The following is a 6000-nucleotide window of genomic DNA, read 5'->3' as shown; positions in this document are numbered from 1 at the left end:
GACGGGCTGGGTAAGGGTTAGGGTGACAGTTAGGGCACAATTCACAATCGCAAAGACGTGGAAGCGACCCGAGTGCCCATCCATCCAGGAGTGCATTAATAAAATGTGGCGCGTGGACACCACGGAGTGCCATTCGGCTGTGAGGAGCAGCGGTGAGAGGGCGCCTCTCGTGTTCTCCTGGCCAGAGCTGGAACCCGTTCCAGTAAGCCAGGTATCCCAAGAATGGACACACGAGCACCACGTGAGCGCGCTCACCAGCAAATTGGTACGAACGGATGGACGCCTAAGTGGACAGAGAGGAATCACCTTCATCGGGTGGGTGTCGGGCGGGTGGGGGGAGGGGAGGGGCATACACATCCATTAGGCATGGGGTGGGTGCGCACCGACTGGGGGATGGGCGCACTTGAAGCTCTGACCCGAGGGGGGAGGCTTGGAGAGGGCAAGGCACCCGACCTTAACATTGGTACCCCCACAATACGCTGCAACAACATGAGAGGTATATGAATAAGAACACAGGGGGGGCCGGGCGCGGTGGCTCACGCCTGTAATCCTAGCTCTCTGGGAGGCCGAGGCGGGCGGATTGCTCCAGGTCAGGAGTTCGAAACCAGCCTGAGCAAGAGCGAGACCCCCGTCTCTACTAAAAATAGAAAGAAATTAATTGGCCAACTAATATATATAGAAAAACACAGCCGGGCGTGGTGGTGCATGCCTGTAGTCCCAACTACTCGGGAGGCTGAGGCAGCAGGATTGCTTGAGCCCGGAGATTGAGGTTGCCGTGAGCTAGGCTGACGCCATGGCACTCACTCTAGCCTGGGCAGCAAAACGAGACTCTGTCTCAAAAAAAAAAAAAAAAAAAAAAAAAGAACACAGGGGGGAGGGGGGCACGGGCAACACATGTCACCTGAATACTTGTACTCCCATCATCTGCTTGAAAAGAGAGAGAAAAGAAAATGCAATCATAGAGGTAAGAGACACTTTTTAAAAATCATGAATCCGAAGAGAAAAGTAAAAGGAGGCCTGTGGAGCAGGTCTGGGTGTGACTCCGGATCCCCCAACATCAGGTGCCACCACCAAAGATTCCTGCGTGTAGCCCATAGAACCCCAAAAGCAACGGGACGAGTTCTGGTCACATACTCCCTCAAAATGACATCCTGGCCTTCTTCTGGAACTCCCTCCCCTCTCAGACTCTCAAGGTTTCCTCCAGCGTGTCGGTTCCCACAGAGCAGACCTTTGGTCTGAGACCTGACAGTCCAGATGCCACGCATGCTGCCGCGTGGCGGCGGTGTCGCGGCTTGGGACAAGAGGAGGCCCCACGGTGCGGGCTGGGGCGCCAGGCACCGCGGGCGGGCGCTGAGGGTGGGGGTGACCCCCACCCCGGGCCGCCGCCGCGCTCCCAGAAAGGGGACAGAACAAGAGGCAAAAAAAAAAAAAAAAAAAAAAAAAGCAGCAGCCTGTGGCACCCGGTATTCCCAGGCGGTCTCCCATCCAAGTACTAACCAGGCCCGACCCCGCTTAGCTTCCGAGACCAGACGAGATCGGGGGCGTTCAGGGTGGTGTGGCCCTAGACGGCGGCGGCGGAGGGCGCCCCTGCCCCGCTCAAGAAGCCGAGCCTCTCTGGGCTTCCCCGCCGCCGCCTCCCGCCCCAGGCCCCGCGCCGGGCCGGGCCGGTTGAGTTCGCCGGCCGGGTCCCGCGGGCTCCCAGGGACGGGGGTGATGGGCGGGGCGGGGCGGGGCGGGGGGCTGTCTCTCTATACACACACACACACACTCACACTCACTCACACTCACACAAGATGCGCCTCCACGGCTGGACTCGCCAAGGTGGAGCCCTCCCAGCCCCCCTCGTCTCCTCGCCCGGCCTCCTTCACCTACCCGCTGCCCACCCCCAGCGCGTCGCTGCCTGCCGCTGACTGCGCACGCGCGGGACGCTCGCCCTTTGACCCCAGCCAGGGGCCGCCCTCCCCCACAACCCCTTTCAGCTGCGCCCCCCCCCTCGCCCTGTGGGTGGGCTGCCGCCTATTCCCCCGGGCCAGGGCTGGGGCACAGCCAGTGTATGGGGCGTCTCTCTCTGGGGATGTGTCCCATGGGTGGGGTGGGGTGGCCTGGTTTGGGGGGCGCTGAAGAAATCAGTCCCCTCCATCTCCTACCTCTGGAAAACGCCCAAGCCCGTGGAGAACTGCCGGCACCGCTTCGTGGGGGCCGGGACCCTCCTCCGTGTCCTCCTGTGGCCCAGTCCAAGGGGCCTGGGCCTGGCCGGGGCTGCATTGGACCCCGACCACCCTGGCGTGTGGACTCGCTAAAAATCGGCCATTAGATATTGGATTCCAGCTTCCTGGAGGTCATTTCACTAATGAGTGCACCGGAAAGAGTTTCCTAATCCATCTGTGAGGGTGGCAACTGAAAGAGAATTTTAAAGCTGACAGAATAGGCGAGGGAAGGCATAGGAGATTTCCACACCCAGCAAGGAAGACTTTCCCGAAATGGAAGAAAGAAACGAGCAAACAGAGACACCGGTAGCCCGCCCGGAAAAGAGTCTGCCCCTTAGAGAAAGCACCCTGACCGGGTTCACCCGTGGGTGGGTGGCGAGCTAGCGGCATTCAGAAGAGCGAGGCCCGCAGTCTGTGCGGAAGACACCTGCGCTCGGGTGTGTGTGGCGGCGCGATTCACAAGCAGCTCCAGATGTTAAACCAAGGAGAAGCCAGGGAGTTCCCAACGCCCCAGGTGTCCTCAGCCCACGACTGGCTGCTGTGGGAATGGGAAGCCCGGCTCCTTGTCTCAGAGCGGGGTTCCCAGGAGGATCAGGCTGAAGCTGGGACTTGGCCTCAAAGTGTCCCCTCGCATGGCCACCCCCTTCCCCTTCCTGCTCCTCTACTCCTGGTGCCCCTCCATCCAGGGGCCAGACCTTAAAGAGTCACCGCAAGAGAATCCTGGTCCCAAAGGAGCCTTCTGGGGGACCGGTGCTGAGAGAGATTGTGGGCATGGCCCGCTGGGGCTCTGCCCGACCCAGGGCTGAGAGATGCCACCTCCCAGCTCTGGGTCCCTGCAGGAAGTGTTGGCAAGCACAGGGCCGGTCCTCCAAAGGCCCAGGTGCAGGGAGCCCAGGCCAAGCAGCCTGTGGAAGAAGCCACTTGCCGTGCCACCCCGGGAACAGGACTGCAGGCCCCGGCCCTTCCCACCTCCTCCTCCTCCTCCTCCTCCTCCTCCCCCCCGCCCCCCCCCCACAGGGCACAGGGCTCAGAGACACCTCAGACTCTTGCTACCCAAAGTGCAAAGGGCATCAGTTGCTCCTCCAACCCCCCAGCCCAGCAGACCACGTTGTCCAGCCAGCCCCCGGGCCTCCCTGGGGTGCCCAGCACAAAAGTGCAGACACCCACCGGACCCTCAGTCTCAGTTTTCGGAGGTTTTTGCCACTCTAAGGACCCGCAGGCCAGCTGGGCCTTCGGGCAGGACAGAGAGCCCCGGAATCCGACTTGGAGAGCTGCGTGTACGTCCCCATCAGGAGGCGGTCCCCACCTCCGCGGCTCTCCCCTTGCGGGGAGCGGCAGCCCAGCCGGCAGCCGCAGGGCCTCAGGGAAGACACCAGGCTGGGCCCCCGCGGCACAGCGGGGGCACGTCCCCCGCACTCACGCGACTTAGGGACGGCTGCTGGAGACTGCTGCGGCCACCCTGCTGCCGGGTTTCTGGAGGGCTTCCTGGAAGCAGCGTCCACACCAAGCCCTTGGAAGGCCCAGGCGACGGAGGAGCCGGTCAGGCAGGGGCCGAGGACGGTGAGAGGCCGGGCGGGAAGGAGCATGTCAGGCAGGGGCAGAGGACGGTGACAGGCCGGGCGGGGAGGAGCCGGTCAGGCGGGGGCCCAGGACAGTGACGGGCCTGGCCGGGGAGGAGCGCGTCAGGCAGGGGCAGAGGAGACGGGCTGGGTAAGGGTTAGGGTGACAGTTAGGGCACAATTCACAATCGCAAAGACGTGGAAGCGACCCGAGTGCCCATCCATCCAGGAGTGCATTAATAAAATGTGGCGCGTGGACACCACGGAGTGCCATTCGGCTGTGAGGAGCAGCGGTGAGAGGGCGCCTCTCGTGTTCTCCTGGCCAGAGCTGGAACCCGTTCCAGTAAGCCAGGTATCCCAAGAATGGACACACGAGCACCACGTGAGCGCGCTCACCAGCAAATTGGTACGAACGGATGGACGCCTAAGTGGACAGAGAGGAATCACCTTCATCGGGTGGGTGTCGGGCGGGTGGGGGGAGGGGAGGGGCATACACATCCATTAGGCATGGGGTGGGTGCGCACCGACTGGGGGATGGGCGCACTTGAAGCTCTGACCCGAGGGGGGAGGCTTGGAGAGGGCAAGGCACCCGACCTTAACATTGGTACCCCCACAATACGCTGCAACAACATGAGAGGTATATGAATAAGAACACAGGGGGGGCCGGGCGCGGTGGCTCACGCCTGTAATCCTAGCTCTCTGGGAGGCCGAGGCGGGCGGATTGCTCCAGGTCAGGAGTTCGAAACCAGCCTGAGCAAGAGCGAGACCCCCGTCTCTACTAAAAATAGAAAGAAATTAATTGGCCAACTAATATATATAGAAAAACACAGCCGGGCGTGGTGGTGCATGCCTGTAGTCCCAACTACTCGGGAGGCTGAGGCAGCAGGATTGCTTGAGCCCGGAGATTGAGGTTGCCGTGAGCTAGGCTGACGCCATGGCACTCACTCTAGCCTGGGCAGCAAAACGAGACTCTGTCTCAAAAAAAAAAAAAAAAAAAAAAAAAAAAGAACACAGGGGGGAGGGGGGCACGGGCAACACATGTCACCTGAATACTTGTACTCCCATCATCTGCTTGAAAAGAGAGAGAAAAGAAAATGCAATCATAGAGGTAAGAGACACTTTTTAAAAATCATGAATCCGAAGAGAAAAGTAAAAGGAGGCCTGTGGAGCAGGTCTGGGTGTGACTCCGGATCCCCCAACATCAGGTGCCACCACCAAAGATTCCTGCGTGTAGCCCATAGAACCCCAAAAGCAACGGGACGAGTTCTGGTCACATACTCCCTCAAAATGACATCCTGGCCTTCTTCTGGAACTCCCTCCCCTCTCAGACTCTCAAGGTTTCCTCCAGCGTGTCGGTTCCCACAGAGCAGACCTTTGGTCTGAGACCTGACAGTCCAGATGCCACGCATGCTGCCGCGTGGCGGCGGTGTCGCGGCTTGGGACAAGAGGAGGCCCCACGGTGCGGGCTGGGGCGCCAGGCACCGCGGGCGGGCGCTGAGGGTGGGGGTGACCCCCACCCCGGGCCGCCGCCGCGCTCCCAGAAAGGGGACAGAACAAGAGGCAAAAAAAAAAAAAAAAAAAAAAAAAGCAGCAGCCTGTGGCACCCGGTACTCCCAGGCGGTCTCCCATCCAAGTACTAACCAGGCCCGACCCCGCTTAGCTTCCGAGACCAGACGAGATCGGGGGCGTTCAGGGTGGTGTGGCCCTAGACGGCGGCGGCGGAGGGCGCCCCTGCCCCGCTCAAGAAGCCGAGCCTCTCTGGGCTTCCCCGCCGCCGCCTCCCGCCCCAGGCCCCGCGCCGGGCCGGGCCGGTTGAGTTCGCCGGCCGGGTCCCGCGGGCTCCCAGGGACGGGGGTGATGGGCGGGGCGGGGCGGGGCGGGGCGGGGCGGGGCGGGGGGCTGTCTCTCTATACACACACACACACACTCACACTCACTCACACTCACACAAGATGCGCCTCCACGGCTGGACTCGCCAAGGTGGAGCCCTCCCAGCCCCCCTCGTCTCCTCGCCCGGCCTCCTTCACCTACCCGCTGCCCACCCCCAGCGCGTCGCTGCCTGCCGCTGACTGCGCACGCGCGGGACGCTCGCCCTTTGACCCCAGCCAGGGGCCGCCCTCCCCCACAACCCCTTTCAGCTGCGCCCCCCCCCTCGCCCTGTGGGTGGGCTGCCGCCTATTCCCCCGGGCCAGGGCTGGGGCACAGCCAGTGTATGGGGCGTCTCTCTCTGGGGA

The 6000-nt window shown here is 62.3% G+C and overlaps 1 non-coding gene and 1 pseudogene across 1 annotated transcript; both read right to left on the bottom strand.

The window, feature by feature from the left end:
* Positions 1-1448: 1448 nt before the first annotated feature.
* Positions 1449-1567, bottom strand: LOC142863580 (5S ribosomal RNA). Its single transcript, XR_012914351.1, has one exon. It is a non-coding gene; the product is annotated as a 5S ribosomal RNA (ribosomal RNA).
* Positions 1568-5358: 3791 nt separating this feature from the next.
* LOC142863637 (uncharacterized) lies at positions 5359-5477 on the bottom strand (annotated as a pseudogene).
* Positions 5478-6000: the final 523 nt, after the last annotated feature.

Source organism: Microcebus murinus, chromosome 22 (assembly GCF_040939455.1).
Source record: "Microcebus murinus isolate Inina chromosome 22, M.murinus_Inina_mat1.0, whole genome shotgun sequence".
Classification (NCBI taxonomy): domain Eukaryota; kingdom Metazoa; phylum Chordata; class Mammalia; order Primates; family Cheirogaleidae; genus Microcebus; species Microcebus murinus.
The sequence above is the reverse complement of the archived record's forward strand: the minus strand, read 5'-3'. Positions and strand labels throughout refer to the sequence as shown.